The 19970-nt window shown below is 29.0% G+C and overlaps 1 pseudogene; it reads left to right on the top strand.

Annotated features, from left to right (window-relative positions):
• Nucleotides 1–351: 351 nt before the first annotated feature.
• On the top strand, nucleotides 352–12519 carry LOC107854543 (annotated as a pseudogene).
• The last annotated feature ends 7451 nt before the right edge of the window (nucleotides 12520–19970 follow it).

The raw sequence follows: 19970 nt of genomic DNA, 5'->3' as shown, positions 1-19970 counted from the left end.
TTGAAGTATATATGATTAATATTTGTTAAATAAATACTTATGTGTATGCATCCTCAAAATTTAAATTTTTATATATTTTTCACTGTGATTTAAATTACAGAATTATAAACTTAAGTAGATTAGGAAAAATAATTTTGTGGTAGATCAATATATTAGTGACTAAAATTGTGAAAGTAAAAGAAGGGAGCATAAAATGGTTGAACTAATACACCGTCCGTTAACTATTTGCTAATTATTAATCCGAATCAAACCAATCAATATTTTATTAGTTGACTAGTGGATTAGTATATTTAAAAGTCATATCTGAAAAGTCGAACCATTAAGCATATTTTTCAATCCGACCCACCGATAAGCAGCCCGAGTCGCTCTCCACAGATCTTATTCATCTATTTCCCAATATAGATATTTGTGCCTTCTATTAAGTCTTATTGCTTCAATATAATTCATCAATGGCATCTACCAAAGTTAAAGTCCCAACCATAGATATTTCCAATATAAAACCAAACACTCCAAAATGGGAATCAACAAAAATTCAAGCTTTTGAAGCCTTACAAGAATATGGTTGTTTTGAAGCAAAATATGATAATGTTCCAAATGAAATTAGAGAGGCCATGTTTGCTACTTCAAAAGAAATATTTGAATTTCCTTTAGAGACTAAACTGAAAAATTTATCAAAGAAACCTTTTCATGGCTATGTGGGGATGATTCCAGACTTACTATTGTATGAGACTTTGTGTATTGATGATTTGCTTAATCCTCAAAGTGTTGAAAATTTTGCTATTATATTTTGGCCTCATAGTAATCCTGATTTCTGGTATGTCTACTTCTATCATTATTTAGAAAATTATTTATGTATCATGGAGCAATAGTAAAGTTTATAGAGTCTTAGAACAACGAATAGGCTATTTATGTGTGATCTATTGAAGCAATAGTAAAATTTATAGTCTTGAAATAATGAGAAAATTATTTATCTTTGCTGTCTACCGAAGTAATTATAAAGTTTATAGAATCTTGGAACAATGATAAAGTTATTTGTGTGTGATCTATCAAAGCAATTATAAAGTTTATAAAGTCTTGAAACAATGATAAAATTATTTATGTGTATGATCTGTTGGAGCAATGATAAATTGTATAAGAGTCTTGAAACAACAATGAAATTATATATGTGTAATCTACAGAAGCAATTATAAAGTTTATAGAATTTTAGAACAACGATAAAATTTATTTGTGTGTGATCTATCGGAACAATAGTAAAGTTTATTGAGTTTTAGAATAATGACAAGATTATTTATGTGTGATCTAATTGAAGCAATAGCAAAATTTATATAGTCTTGAAATAATGGTAAAATTATTTGTGTATGTGATGTATAGAAGCAATTATAAAGTTTATAGTCATTGGTACAACGATAAAGTTATTTGTGTATGTGATCTATCAAAGCAATAATAAAGTTCATAGAGTCTTAAAACAATGATAAAGTTATTTGTGTGTGATCAATTAGAGCAATAGTAAAGTTTATAGGATCTTGAAACAACGATAAAGTTAATTGTATGTGACCTATAGGATTAATAATAAAGTTTGGAGAGTTTTGAAACAATGATAAAATTATTTGTGTGTGATCCATTAGAGCAATAGTAAAGTTTATAGAATCTTAAAATAACGATAAAGTTATTTGAGTGTGAATTATTAATGTAATAATAAAATTATTTTTGTGTGTTCTCTATTGACCTTTTTCTTTTTGTTTGAATATCTATACTGACCTTACATGTGGATTACTTTTTGCAGCAATTTGGTAAGATCCTGCTCAAATCCACTTGTGGAATAGGATGCAATGGTGAAAAGGATGATTTTGGAGAAATTGGGATTACAAAATTACATTGATGAATTTTTGGATCACAAATATTTCCTATTTAGATTTACACGTTACAAGGCATTATCAACTATTAGTGGTGCTGAAAATAGTAATCCTGCTGGATTAAATGGCCACACAGATGGTACCATCATGACTATAATATCACAAAATCAAGTCAATGGATTGCAAATCAACAAAAATAATGAGTGGATTGATGTCAATATTTCACCAAATTCTTATGCTGTTTTGGCTGGTGATTCCTTCAAAGTAAGTGGTAATCTTTTCATTTTAATTTGTTTGATAAAAATATGACACTTTTTTTTAGCAATTTTTTACTTCAGATTTACACATGACATTTTTAAGACTGTATGACATTATTTGATTTGATACAGTACTTAAAAAAAGAAAAACTTTTACAATTTGTGATCTAAAATAATCGTTGCAACTTATGATCAACATCATTTTATTAAGGATCGGAGTGGAACTTTTATGTTAGATTATTTCGAATTATCCGCAAGTTATCCGCATCCCCCTACAATGTTATCAGAGCCTACTTTATTTAAAGTTATGGAAGTAGTATGTATTTGAATTTATTTGATTAATTTATTAGATCTACGATAAAATTAGATTTAGATATCCACCAAAATATCATAAATATTGCTTAGATGAATAACGAACAAAAATTATAAAAATATAAAGAATTAAAACAAATAATATCTGAAAATGTAAAGAATTAAAAATAAGGATAGAAACACTACAATATAACATAGTTGTCGGAGTTAGTAAAAACTCAATAAATGCACAAAAAGAAGAAATATCAAATTTAGAATCAACAATAGATAGTCTAGAATATATATATCAACATAACCCATATACGTTTAAATAAAATGAATAAAGAAGAATTTATAATAGACAAAAAAACATATGAAAATCACGAAGGATCACAAATAAAAATAGTATTCTCTAATTTAGGAAGAGGATATAAGAAAATAGGTGAACACTTATATTTATGTTAGAAAAAGAAGAATTAAAATTAGAAGATAAGTTGGCAGCCATGGTAAGAATAGAAAGAGAAAACGAAGAAATGGACAGAAAAAAAGAAAATAGATAAAATAAAACAACAAACCACAGAAGAAATACGAAAAATAGAAGAAACTAAAAATAGTAGGATTGCTGAATTAGAAAAAAAAAACTACAAATACTAAAAGATTTGTATGAAAAAGGAAAGAAAGAAAAAGAAGTAAAAGATAAAGAACAAAAATTATTAAACGAGATAAATCAATTTAAAGAAAAATTAGAAATAAAAAATAACGAATCAGAAACCAGTGAATTAAAAATAAATACAATAAATGCTGAAGAAACAGATAATTATGATTCGGAAAATAGTGAAACATATATAAAAATTCTAGAAAAGATAGGAAAACTAGAAATTAATGAAGAACAAGAAGTAATTAATAAAGAAAATCTAGAACTAATAAATACAGAAGTAGATACTCTAGATAAAAATATAATACCTAGTACATCAGAAATAAGAAAACCAATATATAATTACAAAAGTAAGTTTAAAAGATATAATCCAAAGGATGAATATAATAAATGGACACCAAAACAAATAATTAATTATAACTTTTTAGATTTAGACTGTGTAATAGACACAAATAAAATAATACAACTATGGGTAGGATACATGTCAAAACAATTATTAGATAATAAAATAGATACAACAAACACACCAGAATATATAGAAAAGACATTAATAGGAATAGTAAAATTATGGTTTTTAAATCTAGCCGAAGCAAGTAAAAATGTATTAAGATCTAATAACAAAATAGAAGGAACATCAACAACTACTAAAATATTACCAACAGAAATATTGAAAAAATATGAAATAGCTATAAAAGATGAATTTAGCAGTGTAACAACAGAAGAAGAGCAAAATAAAGAAAAAGATACGAATAGAAATTTAATGTTAAAACTAGCAATATGTAATATGTGCTATATAGATGAGTATACGTGCCCATTTAATTATTATAAAAGGAACATATAATACAGAAGAAAGTAAAGAAATAAGAAGATTATATTTTAGTAAATTACCTGAACCATTTAGTTCAAAAATAATAAAGAGTTGGGATGAAGCAAAAATAGCGGATACCCTAGGAGCAAGAATAAAATTTCTACAATAATGGTATAGAAATCTATGTGAAAAATATAGAGAAGAAATAAAAATGAAAAAAACATTAATAAGAAATTTAGCATGTTAATAGCACCTCAATTTGGATGTGAAGAAAGATATTATAAGAAAAGAAAAAGACATAAGAAATATAAGGAATACAAGAAATCAAAATATAAGTATAAGAAACCAAGAAAAAGATATTATGTAAAAAATTATAAACATAAAAGACCATATAGGAAAAAGAAATCTATAAAAGAATGTACTTGTTATAATTGTGGAAAACTAGGACATTTAGCTAGAGATTGTAAATTGCCAAAAAACCCAAAAAAGAAACAAATATCAAAAATAAAAATACAAAATACAAAATATATGCAAATAGATTATATAGATTATAAATTAGAAAGTAAAGATAGTATATATGAAAGTTCAGAGAATGAAACAAATAATGAAATAGATAGTGATTTAGATGAATCAAATGACTGAAGAAGATATAAAAATGAACCAAATAACTGAAAAAGATATAAAAATAATAACAAAGGAAAAATATTTAAATGAAGAAGAAACTGATCAAAAAATAATATTTGATAATAATATATTTGATGAAATAAAAGGAAAAGAGTTAGACTTAAGTGTAGAAAAAATATTTAAAATACCAACAATAAAAAATATATTTAGTAGAAAAAAGAAAGAATACTACGTAGTAAGTAAAAAAGAACATGTAATAGACTGTAGATATGCAAAAGGAAGAGCTAGTATACCACTAATAACAAAAAGACCAATTAATAAAGAAATAAACGACATAAAAAGTAAAGACCCAATAAAATATTTACACCTTGGAGGTACAGAGATATTAATAAAAGCATATTTTAGAGAAGGGATAGATACACCTATAGAATTATATTTAGCAGATGATAGAATTATAAAACCTATAGAAAAAAGTATAATAACAGTCATAAAAGGAAATTTAATATACCAAAAATTTAAATTTATAATAAGTGGGAATTATTCAGTAGCAATAACAGATAAAAATACAGATAAGTCATTAGTATTATATTGAAAAATATCAGGAATAGAACTAACCCCAGAAAATAAAATATTTACAACAAGATGTAAAAATCTATATGTATTAACAACAAAACATAAAATAACAGGAAAAAATAAAATTAATAAAATACAAATAGAAAGTCCTTTTAAATAATTCGTAAAAACAATTGATAATAATGATTATAGTTACAAAAATATAGATATAGAAGAAGATTTAGAAATAATAAATGATAGAATAAGTACATAAAAAAGAATAGCTCATGAAAAACCAGAATCATCAAGCTCATAAAAAAGAACACGTTATGAAAGAACTTTAACAGTTAATTTAAATCAATATTACATAATAGGAACAATAAATGAAAAATAATATTTAATACTCTTAAACACAGGACAAGAAGAAAATTATATAGCAAAATATCTAGTAAAAAGTGAAGAAATAAAATCTAATAGTAATATATGCTCAGATCTACCAAAGAGTTTAATAAACATTAAGGATACGGCAGAAAAGAAAATAATAATAGGAGTTAGAAAAATAAAAATAGAATTTGAAATAAAAGAAGAAATGCAAAAAGTAGATATAGTATTAGGAATAAAATGGTTAGAACAACTAAAATCATACAATATCGAACATACACAATTATCTATAACATATAATAAAGAAAAGTTATTCATAAAAAGAACTTTGACATGACATGAAAATATATGTACTTGTAAAAATAATAGTAGAAGGATATTATAATAGGTATTATACACCTATGATAGATACAGGAGCATAAGCTAACTTATGTAGATACAACTGTTTACCAGAAAGTAAATGGGATAAATTAAAAGTACCAATAGTAGTCAAAGGATTTAATAATGAAGAAAGCTTAATTACATACAAAGCTAAGAATATAAAAATACAGATATGGGATAAAATAATAACGATAGAAGAAATCTATAATTATGAACTAAAATCAAAAGATATGCTTTTAGGAATGCCATTTTTAGATAAATTATACCCACATATAATAACTAAAACAGATTGGTGGTTTACAACACCATGTAAACAAAAAGCAAGAGCAAAAAGAGTTATTAATAAAATAAGAAAGAAAACTAATTGGATAAAAGGAAGTGAAAAATTACACAAAAGTTAGAAAATATAAAAAATACAAAGACATAGTAGAACTAGTTGTATTTTTGATAAATAAAAAAAGAAATAACTATATTTTCAATTGATAAGGTAGAAATAATAAAGAAAAGATTAAGATAATTATATAGTGAAGATCCATTAAACGGATGAAAAAAACATAAAATTACTATAAAAATTGAATTAATAGATAAAAATAGTATAATAACTCAAAAACCATTAACATATAATTTTGACGATTTAAAATAATTTAAAATGCATATAGATGAATTATTAGAAAAACAATATATACAAAAAAGTAATAGTAAACACAATAGTACAGCATTTATAGTAAACAAACATAGTGAACAAAAAAGAGGAAGAAGTAGAATGGTTATTGACTATAGAAATTTAAATGCAAAAACTATGACATACAATTATCCAATACCAAATAAGATATTGAAAATAAGACAAATACTAGGATATAACTACTTTAGTAGATTTGACTGTAAATCAGGATTTTACCACTTAAAGTTATATGAAAATTCTAAGGAATTAAACTCATTTACAATACTACAAGGATTTTATGAATGGAACGTATTACCATTTGGATATAAAAACGCACCAGGTAGATACCAACACTTTATGGATAGTTACTTTAAACAATTACCTAATTTGTATAGTATACATAGATGATATACTACTATATACAAAAACTAAAGAGGAACATTTAAAATTATTAGAACAATTTACAGATATAATAGAAAAATTGAGAACAAGTTTAAGTGAAAAGAAAGCCAAAATTATGAAAAACCAGACAGAGTTTTTAGGCATACAAATAGATAAAAGTGGAGTAAAAATGCAACAACATATAGTAAAAAAAAATAATAAATTCAAAAGAAGAATTATATACAAAAAAAAAATTACAATCATTTTTAGGATTAGTAAACCAAGTAACAGAATATATACCAAAATTAGTAGAAAACCTAAAGCCTTTACAGAAAAAATTTAAAAAGGATGTGGAATATAATTACAATGAAGAAGATAAAAAAACAAGTTCAAAAAATAAAAATACTTTGTAAAAAATTACCAAAATTACAATTCCTATATGAAAATAAAAAATTTACATATATAGTAGAAGCAAACGCAAGTGAATATAGTTATGGAGGAGTATTTAAATATAGATATGAAGAATAAAAAATTAGAACACCGTTGTAGATATTATTCAGGAACATTTAATGAAACGGAAATAAAATGGAAAATAAATAGAAAAGAATTATGTTCATTATATAAATATTTATTAGCATTTGAACCATATATTGTATATAACAAATTTATTGTGAGAACAGATAATACCCAGGTTTGATGGTGGTTAACAAGAAAAATACAAAACTCAATTACGACGAAGAAAATTCAGAGATTAGTATTGAATATATTAAATTTTACATTTACGATTGAAGTAATCAAGACTGACAAGAATGTTATTGCAGATTACATATCAAGAAAAAGCTACTCAAACTGATTTACTAATGGAAGAAGCTCGTGTCAAAGATATCCAAACAAACTTAATGTTACAAATGTTTGAACAAATGAAGTTATTACAAGAACGAGTTATCACATTAACTACTGAAGTTACAATGTAAAAGTGCAGGTTGAGCACTATAAAAAATAAGAAAAAGCTATTAGCAAAGATACTATGCAGGAAGAGCACATTAAAAAACTAGACCTAGAAGATGACGATGAGAAACACCTAAAAACTCAAATTACTAATGAAATTACAGTTACAATTGCAGGTGCAGGAGATGTATCCAAAGGAAAGAATATAGTCACTCAAAATAAACCTGAGTCACCAAAGAAAAAGAATTATAACCTCAACCAGATATTCTCAAAACCATATACACCAAATATACGAAAACCAGAGTCATCTATACCTCCCGAGATACACACATATTCCGAATCACTCAATCAACAAAAGCAGACTTCTAACCATATTACTCGTACATATATTGATAATATTTATACTTTACAAAAATTGTTAGATACAAAACCTATCCAGAGTAAAGATTTACAAAACAACACCAAGGATATATTACACAAAAATATCAGAACTATAACAAACTTATTGCTTTGCCTGGCACCAGTGCAAACTTAATTGCTTCATGTTACTATTATGGACTATTATCTACAGTTTACACAATTACTGGAGAAGAGTTTACAGGAATTCCAGATATTCACAAAAGATTTATGGATTATAAAAGGATTACAAAGGGACAGTTATTCTATGTCCGTTTCTACTCAGCACCAGCAGAAATATTGTTTGATGAAATAAAACAGACAATTACTGTTGTCAAGATAGGAATGACACGAGATTATATTATCCCTGAAAAAATATGAGAACAAGAAGAGATAACCAAAAATCAGATATCGGACTTCTACCGAAACAAGAGAGTTATTGGACTTAGCAGTATATTAACTGAGTTAGCAAATAATTATATAAATCAAAACCCAGTTTGGATTTACTACAATAGAAATCAATTATTGGTTTATTCTACTTGTAAAAATATTAGAGAAAATGACAGAGAAGAATAAGAAAATGGGTCATAACAATCCTAAAATAAGAAAAATTACCAGTCACAAGATCTATTACGAAAGGAATTATTTCAGAAGAAGCAATGGATCAATTATGTAAATAGGTTGGCCAAAGATACGATGACCACATATGCAGCAGATGTAGTGGAAGACACAACTTTATTCTAGATGTGATGCTACAATAGCAAGAAGATTAAAAAAAAAAAGCAAATACAACAAGAAGAAAATAACAACGGATCAATAATAGAGAAATAAAAGACAAAGGAGACAAGTTAGAAAGCGACATATGGAAGAATAGTTAGTTTTTCTTAACTTATTTTTACGTAAAATGTATAGCATTATTAGAGTGTCATTATTACTCTTGACTTTTTGGCACCTATCATTACTAGTCTTTAATAGCCTTTAAAACTTTTTGATTTCTACTTTTTGTAAAGTAGTTTTTGTAGAATTATATTAGGACAAGTGTAAAGTAAAATAGTATGCGCGTTTTCATTTTTAGGTTATAAATAGACGAGCATCCGCTCAGATAAAGGGTAAGTCTTCATGAGTTGAAGCAAAACCTTCTCTTGTACACAAAACTTTTGAATTGTTTAGTAAAAACAAGTATATTTCCAAGGAAAAGTTATGAATCATCAAACATCTATGAAAAATCTAGAATTATCAGATTTACTAGGACAAGTATTTATATTTGTGATTATAAATAGCTAAATTCATAAATTCCTGACAATCATGATATGATAAAATAAGTTCATGTTAGTTAATTTATAGTAGAATTATTCGAAAAATAGTATATTAAGAAGTTTATTAGCAAAGTGAAAAAGGAGAAAAATCCCCAAGAACTATGTCATCCTAAAGATGAAACCGGTGAGGCAAGAAAGCCCTGATAGGGGAGTAGCTAGAGTAGAGACGTTGTTTAAGGGAAAAGTATCCAGATTATCAAGCTAACAGTGACCGAAGAACATGTTATGTAAGAATAATCTAGTATATAGTAATCTAAAATGATCATATTTTGTTATGTGTATGATTAAAGAAAATATTTTGAAAAAAGCATCATATGAAAAATGAATACTTATTTATCTGACGAAATGGTAGATAAATTTAAAATACTTGTTTTGTATATACTTAAGGATATAGAAATTGTAGATATAAGAAAAATCATATTGAAAAAAATATTTGATAAATATTTTATGACTAGAATAAATTACATACCTCACCTACCTACTTGTTCTTGCAAATACTTACATACCAAACCTACACATCAATCTTGATAAATTACGTGTATTCAGAATATTGAAAAATGGATATGAAAAATATACAATTAATAGAAAACCTAATGAAAACAAATCTAGAAAAATATATGAGAACTAAGGATATAAAATATATAGAATTCTTTAATGAAAATATACAAGAGTTATTAAAATTAAAACAAACAACTAATAAATACTATGATAAATCATTTAATTACTAGAATCCAATTCCAAGTTATTCGTAGAAACCTAAGCATAATATGAATAATATGACAAGTTATATATCTGATGAAACTAAGATACTTATTTTATATATCATAAAAGACTTAGAATTAGAACACATAAAGAAAATAATATGGGAAAAAATATTTGATTTTGAAGATGAGTTACTAAGTACAAATTGGATAGAAAATGAATTAGAAAATATAGATTTCTATGGTAGAAATAATTCAGATAGTTATTATTCAGATGGATATTATATAGATTAAAAATGTTAGAATATATTAACAGAGTTAGAGAAAAATAAAGTTGGCTATACGAAGAAATTAATTATAGAAACCAGCTTAGAAAAGGAAGAGAACAATTAAAAGAAAGAATAATTTGGTTAAATAAAACCATAAAACAACTAGAATTAAAAGACAGTTTAAAATATGATTTAGATATAAAATTATTTATAGATAAAAAAGACAGGATAATTAACGAAATAGATAACCTAGAATTTAATATCAGATATAGTACAATTAGAATAAATTATTACAAAGAAATTTGCAGTATCACAACTACTTTAGGATAAAATGATAGATTATGAGTATTTAAAATATTGGAGACAAGATATGAAAGAAATAAGATTAACAGAGATACTGATGAAAGATAATTTAATTGAATATTTTAGAACAAAAGATATAGAATATTTAGAATACCTTCAAAATAATATACAAGAATTGCAAAGACTAAGAGAAAAAACTAAAGAATATTACAGTAAAACATTTAACCAAATACCATCCAATCACCCCCCAAGATGTGAACATTAATAAAATTAAAATAAATAAACTAAAAATAAAAATATTTAGAGAAGTTAAGAAATATCCAAGCACAAATAAAAATAGATCCATTAGAGTTATAATAGATCTATTTAAATTACTAAAGTTATTCGCATCCCCCTACAATAACATATATTTAATTTAAGACCAGAAGATTCAATAGTTTTTTTAGTGTACTAAATTATGTATCAAATTAAAACAGTTCAATCATTTTGAAATGATTTTTTTGGTATTATTACTTTGTTGAAATTTGGACTTTTTCAGAATATTATCGCATCTTATTCTTCAAAAAAGCATAGCTCTTGTGAAGAATATATATATATATATAATCGACATCGGTTGGAACCTATGTTGCTCGATTCTTTATGAAAATATTCGTTTTTGGATTGTTCTTCAAAATGCAACATTTTGAAAGATTTGATAACTGAATAATATTTTTGAAAAATCTAAGCAACATAGGTTTTTGAAACTACATGTTTAATATTTTCAATATATAAATGAAGATGAATCTGGACATTTGTTGGAACTTATGTTGCTCGACTCTACAAATATATTATCATACCTAAATATTAGATCCTTCAAAAGACATGGCTTCTAAAAAGTCTAACACACATCTAACAACATTTTTCGTCACAAAAAATTCGAACTATTTTTCAAATGAAATGCATTCAAATATTATTTCTTAAGATCTACTTCAATTTACTATTATTTAGTCAAATTTACATCCAAACGCTTCACGTAACTATAAATTTTTTTACAAAAAGTATTTGATCGCATGTACGTTGTACATTTTTTATGAAACTCGATAGGAACGTCTATTGTGAAACATCTGTTTTTAGTATAATTGGTGCATTTGAGTTTTATGCACCAACGATGTAAATTTTATAGGCATAGATAAATGGTCGATTACATTCTCCTATCCACAGGGTAACAACGATCGGAGAAAACGATAGATTCTCCATTCAATTATTTTCATTGCCAAAACCAGGTCACTTCATAGAGGCTCCAAAAGAACTTGTTGACGAAGAACATCCTTTACTCTTCAAACCATTTGAAATACTTGGATTATTTGAGTATATTATTACTTCACAAGTTGGCGATAGTGTTCCTGATGAAACTTTAAAGGCTTATTGTGGTGTTTGATTGATGAAATCTCAGTAATGCAGATCAAGTTCAATGGAATAGTACATTGAGGAAGAGAGAACTCAGAGAGAGAATTGGTATTGAACAAAAATATCTGAGTTAGTTACAAGTAATTCCTACTCAACTATATATATACATGAGTTAGGTAACTCACTCTAGGCTCCACTTACTCATAAACTTACAGTGGTATAACTCCTAACTAATTCTGTTACAACTCCTAAGTGATTCTATTTACTGCTTCCTATCATTCTCAACATTGATATGTTAAAAAAATGTGAATTTTTGATGGACATTTTTGTTACAATATCGTTAGGAGAGATGAAATTATGAAATTTCTGACAAAATGACTATCAAAAACGTTTTCCACTAGTCATCTCCGATGGGATTTTATTGGTGAAATTTTAAAGGCTTATTGTGGTGTTTGATCCGTTAGAAAAATGTGAATTTTTGACGGACATTTTTTAGTAGATTATTGTTAATCTAGATGGTATTATGAAATTTCTAATAGAACGTCCGTCCAAAATATTTTGGATGAGTTATTTTCAACAGATTTCGTTGGAAATTCGTGTTTTTTTAAGTAGAGTTTGTATCTTATGTTTGAATTGTTGCAGTTCTTAAACTTTAATGTTTGATTTATTTTTTTTTTTGTAAATTGGAGAGATGATATTATTTAATATTATGCATCATTAGAAATCATACTAGCCTACTACTACTAATACAATGCGAATAATGTAAAGGCATATTGTAAAATTTCATGGAAGGAACTGTCAATTAGAGCTGATATGCAGAAGAAGAAAGTAATTGTTTTATTGAATGAAGCTTAAAGCCAAAACTCTACATTTAGCTGTATATATACACATGCTTTGTTTGCTTCTTTATATCTAACTAACTTCAATTAATGGAGCCACTAACTGTCCAGCTGGAAGTAACTAACTGTCCAGCGGGCAATTAGTCGATTGATCCTCAACAACCCCCTTCAAGCTGGGCACACTGAAGATGTTGATCATGCCAAGCTTGGATAAGAGATGAGAATGTTGTAGACTGCTCAAACTCTTTGTCAATAAATCTGCCAGTTGTTCAGAAGAAACTAAGTAACAAGTGTTGATTAATCCTTGCTGAAGTTTTTCCCGGATAAAATGACAATCTATATCAATGTGTTTAGTACGCTCATGGAACACAAGATTAGCTGCAATTTGCATTGCTGCTTTACTATCATAGTAAAGAGGAACAGGCAGTTGCACATCTAAATTCAGCTCTTCAAATAAACTAACTAGTCATACAATTTCAGCTACTGCTGAGGCTAGGCTTCTGTGTTCTGCTTCAGCTGAGCTCCGTGATATAGTAACTTGCTTCTTTGACTTCCAAGATATCAAAAAACGTCCCATTTAAATAGATATCCTGTGATTGACCTTCTAGTATTTGGACAACTAGCCCAATCTGCATCGTAATACACCGTCAGTTGTTATGAGGGATTGGATGACATAAAAATGCCTAAACCTGGACAATGTTTGAGATATCAGACCACCCTTATAGCGGCCTCCATGTGAGACGCCTTTGGATGATGCATAAATTGAATTAGACATTAGACAGGAAAGCAAATGTCTGGCCTTGTAACTATTAGGAAAAAAAGTCTACCAATGAGTCTTTGATAACTGCTAGGATCTTTTAAAGGTGGATCATTAGATGTACTCCCAATGTGTTCATCAAATTCAACTGTGCTGAATTTATCATTGATTTCCATGGGTGAATAAACTGGCTTAGCTCCTGATATTCCAAGATCAGAGATTAGTTCTAAAACATACTTCCTTTGGTGCATCACTATTTCTGTTGAATTTCGAGCAAACTCAATACCAAGAAAAAAATCTTAAATCTCCAAGATCCTTTATCATAAAATTGGTCTGCAAAACTTGTTTTGTTTCTAGAATTAACTGAATATCATCACCTGTGACCAACAAATCATCAACATAAATAAGTACCACGACTATCCTCCCTGCCTCCTTCTTCGTAAATAATAAGTAATCACAATGACTTTGAGTAAACCCCGCTGTATTTAAGGCAGAAGTGAGCTTAATGTTCCACTGTCTAGAGGCTTGTTTAAGTCCATACAAAGACTTGAGCAAACTGCAGACCTTTTGTAGATCTCTATCTGTATTGAAACCTTGTGGGACAGTCAGATACACTTCCTCATTCAAATCTCCTTGTAAGAAGGCATTGTTAACATACATTTGGTGTATTTCCCATCCTTGAGCTGCAGCCATAGAGATTACAGTTCTTACGGTAACCATTTTCACAACAGGTGAAAAAGTCTCTTGAAAATTCAATCCTTCTTATTGGTTGTAACCCTTAGCAACAAGTCTTGCCTTGAACTTATCAATGGTCCCATCTGCCTTGTATTTGATTTTATAAACCCATCTACATCCAATTGCCTTTTTTCCTTTGGACAATGTGATAAGTTCCTAGGTTTTATTATTCTGCAGGGCTGTAATCTCTGTTTGTATTGCATTTACCCATCTACTGTTAACAATGGCTTCACCATAAGATTTAGGCTCAATTTCCAGAGAAAATTTTGAGATAGAACTTTGATATGATGAGGATAACCCTGCATAATAAACCACATCAGAAATAGGATACTTGCAGTGCTGGGCATTTCCAACCTTCCCTGGCTTCACATAGTCTTTAAGCAAAATTGGAGGCCTTACAGTCCTGCCTGACCTACTGGTAGAAATAAGAACATCATGCTTAATATGAGAATTTGGTGCTTCAGTTGTGTGTTGTGATGCAAATTTAGGAACCATATCAGAAAGAAGCACATCTGGTGTAGAGTCATGTACCATATTATTACATGAAGGAAGTAGGCTATCATCTAGAGGAGCAGTAGCAAGATGAGGTGTAAAACAATCAATGTTGAACTCAAATGCATCAACATATGACTGGAATGGAAAAACATGTTCATTAAACATTACATCTCTACTCACAAATATGTTGCGAGTGTTTAGTTCAATCAGTTTATATTTTTTTGCGATAAGAGCTGTATCCAAGAAGGAATGACTTGATCGCCCTGGCACTAAACTTATTAGGTTTGGACAAGTTAGTTGCATAACATTCACAGCCTATCACTCGAAGATGTTGTAGATTAGGTTCATGGTTATACAACATTGAAAAAGGTGATTTGTTACCCAATATACTGTAGGGAATTCTATTGATGATATACACAGCAACCTCAACACAATCTCCCCAAAATTTTGAAGGTAGAGATCCTTGAAATTTAATTGCCCGGGCAGTTTCCATGATGTGTTTATGTCTTCTCTCCACAACACCATTTTGTTGTGGAGTGTATGGACATGAACATTAATGAATGATTCCGTTGAACTTAAATAACTCACTATAACTCTTATTGATAAACTCCGATCCATTGTCAGTTTGTATCATCTTAATTTTGCAATCAAATTGAGTAGACACCATAGCAATACAATTTTTTAGTAGAAAAATGACATCAGATTTCAATCGCATAAGAAATACGCAAGTCCACTTAGAATAGTCATCAACAATGTTGAGATAAAATCTCATACAATCATATGTTTCAATTTTATAAGGCCCCCAAACATCCATTGCAACAATTGAAACAGAGTAGTTGACTTAGTAGTGCTAACAGGAAAAGGCACTCTAGTCTGTCGAGCAAGTGGGAACACATCACAAGAACCTAAATGAAAATTAGAATTGTTATTGAAGAATGAAATCCTTCTAACAACTTTCATGGGAACATGTCCTAATCTCTTGTGCCAAGTCACTACATCTACTGCTTCGTGTACTGCCAAAGATTTCCTGGGAACGTCATTATAATGTGTATTCTTTCCTTGTAGTGTGTATAGCCCCTCAGTTTCATTACCAATAGCCCTCACTTTCCCAGTGAGGAGATCCTGAAAAACACAGAACCCAGGGAAGAAAGAAACACAATAATTCATCTCTCTAGTTATCTTGGAAACTGATAAGAGATTGAACTTAAAACCAGGAACATAAAGCACATTAGTAAGGTGCTCACCACCTTTAAACTTGCAATTACCAATACATGATATTGTGCTATTTCCCCAGTAGGCAATTGAACTGAGCCAGTATTACCTATTTGAGCACCAGACAACAATAATCGTGCATTACTAATCATATGATTAGTTGCTCCAGTATCTACAATCCAAGCATAATTATCCTTGCTAGTGTAAGAGACATTACCTGCAAGATTTATATTGGCTCTAGCCATACTAGCATTTGCGTCACCAAGCTTGGAGTGTCACAGAAAATCCTCAATCTGGGTTAATTGTTCATAAGTAAGAAACTTAAAAGCACCATTACTTTTATTGTCTTTTCCACCTCAACTTATCTGACCACGCTCATGACAATGAGAGGAGCTACTGTCGTGGTGGAACTCAGTCGAGCAATCAATCCCTGTCACTATATTTTCTTTTCTTTTACCCTTAAATGAAGTTGGATAACCAATCAACTGATAACAATTCCCTTTTACATAGCCACGAGACTTACAATGATCACAACATTTTAATTTATAGCATTGGTCCTTAGAGTGGCCCTTCATGTGGCAGTAATCACAGTAAATATCATTGGCTCTTTTGTACTGCATGCTTCCTCTAGATGTGAACAAAGCTGTAGGATCCATACCACCAGCAGATTGAAAATTCCCAGCAGAAAAAGGAAGAAAAACTATTTAAGAGGACTTTTGACTTTCATCCTAGATAATCAATGCATAGGCTTAATTTACAGTAGTAGGAGGAGTAGTCTTCATTAAAATCTGACCACGAGCATTACTATATCCATCATTTAGGCCCATTAGAAATTGGAGTAACCGCTGCTTCTGAAGATGTTCACTATACTCCTTGGATTGGTCACAATCACATGACGGTGGGGGCACAATCGAGTCATACTCATCCCAAAGCTCCTTCAACCTAGAGTAATAAATCGAAACTGGCGAAGTACCCTGAACTAGTGGCGCAATTTCCTTGTGAAGATGATAAACTTGAGACAAATTCACCTTATTAAACTGTTCTCGAAGATCCTTCCAAACTGAGCAAGCAGTAGATTTGAACAAAATTCTAGAAAGTAATCCCTTACTTACATTGCTTATTATCCAGGAAATTACCATGCATTGCAGTGGTCCCATTAATTCACCAAATCAGCTCCAAACTTGTCACGAGTGATAGATCCATCGATGAGTCCAATTTTGTTCTTCGTCAAAAGTGCGAGTTGCATTGCTCTGCTCCAAAGTGTATAATTCTCCATTCCAGTAAGCTTAATACCAACCTGTACCACACCAGGCGTATCTGATGCTCCCAGGAATAAGGGATGATTGTGGTCAAATCGTATATTTGCCATTGCAAAAATTATAAAAAAAAAACTCAAAAATGAAAAAATGTTCGAAGACGAACGAAAATCTCTCAATTTCCTGCTTAATCATAGCAAGAAATTCCTAGATTTCCTGGCTTTGATACCATGTAAAATTTCATGGAAGGAACTGTCAATTAGAGCTGATACAGAGAAGAAGAAAGTAACTGTTTTATTGAATGAAGCTTAAAGCCAAAACTCTACATTTAGCTGTATATATACACGTGCTTTTTTTGCTTCTTTATATCTAACTAACTTCAATTAATGGAACCACTAAATGGCCAGCTGGAAGTAACTAACTGTCCAGCTGGCAATTAGTCGATTGATCCTCAACACATATAATATTGTATAAAAGAAATTCCTTCCTTGTCTGCTTTCAGCAAGTTCTGGTCAAACATTATGTTGTGAATCAAGCTAACTCTATTGGGGCAATTAAAATGTTGGAGAGTTAGATTTGAAATTTGGGTCAAATTAACATCTAAATTGATTTTAAAACGTACTTGGAGTTGCACAAATGTGTTTATGCGAATTTTGATCTTGCTTAGATAAAGTTTATCTAGTTACCTGCTACATTACGGAGGAGTCCCTCCTACGCCTCCTAATTTATTATTGATTTCATCTCATGAATTCAAATTACAAGAAGAAATAGCCTGTCCAAACGCTTCCTTAGACTCATTAAATTGGTTATGGTTCAAGTTAGCAGACGTTCCAAAGATAAAAAGAAGTTTAATCCCAATTAAAGTATTGTTAATTTTTGTGTTTGGGACTTTCCTACAAAGGATGAGCTAGTCATCTTGATCGATGTGGATCACAAGTAAGGTGGATTTTTTTCCACAGGTGTTCGCCATCTCTATTTTTGAACCCTAATGACTATCTCTGATGTAATGTTTCGGATTAGTAGTAACTGATTCTAGTAGATTTTTCTATTCACTCATGATCTGGCTTAATCGACCCAATCATTTTATTGAAAGAGGGGATCTTTTCTTAAAAAATGATCATGGCAAGCGAGCCTGAAATGATCGGCACCTATGCTTGATTCCAATTAAGTTACCCTCCATCGCGTATATACTTTTGCACGGGCCATTGTGAAAAATAGGCTGCTCTCCTGAAAATTAGCCAAAAACGTTACTTCTAACTTCACAAATTTGCTTCAATTGGAAAATAAATTTCAGAAAATTAACCCGTAATCTTACTAAATAATTCATATAGCATACTAATTTCTCTTTGCTTTGGTTTTTTAACGATGATTTATCTACTATGCTTGGAAGGGAGAATATTCTAACATAACTATTAGTTAAAACGACATCGACGCGCGGCAAAGAATAGAATACTATTTCATTAACATGTCACCCTCAAAAGAATTATCAACAAGATTTTATTCTATATAAGGGTTGCTTTTTATTTTATCGTAGTTTCTTGGTCTTTTGGGAGGTCATAAGTAATTCTTTCTAGGAAAAAAAGATTTTAGTGCAAAGAGAAATATTGTCCTATTTTATAAAGCATGTAGTTAATCGTCATGAAAAATGCTTCTTGAACATGATTTTATTAATATCACATGAACATATGCAAGATTTCTACGTTGTACATGTCTATCGTAGATTATTTATTATAGGTTTAAATTATATATTGGTAAACATAATTTTATTTATTATATCAATATAATAAAGCATGTTACAATAATTATCTAATATAATTTAAAGTTGCCTTTACGTCCACAAAATCGATTTGGATAGCATTTTAATATTCGATACTATTGATGAGAGCTGTGGAGAACACAATTAGTAGCACCACATATTAATTTCCCAATTGTGTCACAACTTTTCTGTAATTTTTTTATATATGAAATAATAACATTGGGATTATAAGTTCTGAAATAAAATAATAAAATACCATATTAAGTTATTCTTTTTCAAAGTTTTTTGTCCGTTTTTTTTTTTTTAAAGAAACAGACGATTGAAACTGAAATATAAGTTTATTTTACTTGATACAGCTTATATCAGACACATATTTTATATATTATAATTAAAGTTCAATGAATCAAATATTTATCGGTCAAAGTGTATCAAGTAACATGAGAAAATTGCAGGAAAGATGTCATTTAAGTCTTGAATGAAGGATTGTTGACATTGACCAACTTAAAGGGTCAAACATAATTAGTAAACTTGATTAAGTTAATTGTGGACTTGATTAATATTTTCAAAACTTTCTAATCTTTTCAAAAATTCAAATCAACCCACATCCCTCTCCTTTCCAAATCAACCGTCTCTCTCTCAACTCTCTTCCAACCAACAGTTCTGCAAAATTTCTCCCTTCAATCTCCTGCGACTTCAAGTTCCGGCGACAAATATCTTGGCGAGTTCTTTTTTGACTTTCAATCGTCAATCGACGTGA

Source organism: Capsicum annuum, chromosome 1 (assembly GCF_002878395.1).
Source record: "Capsicum annuum cultivar UCD-10X-F1 chromosome 1, UCD10Xv1.1, whole genome shotgun sequence".
Lineage (NCBI taxonomy): Eukaryota > Viridiplantae > Streptophyta > Magnoliopsida > Solanales > Solanaceae > Capsicum > Capsicum annuum.
This window is presented reverse-complemented; position numbering and strand designations above follow the sequence as displayed.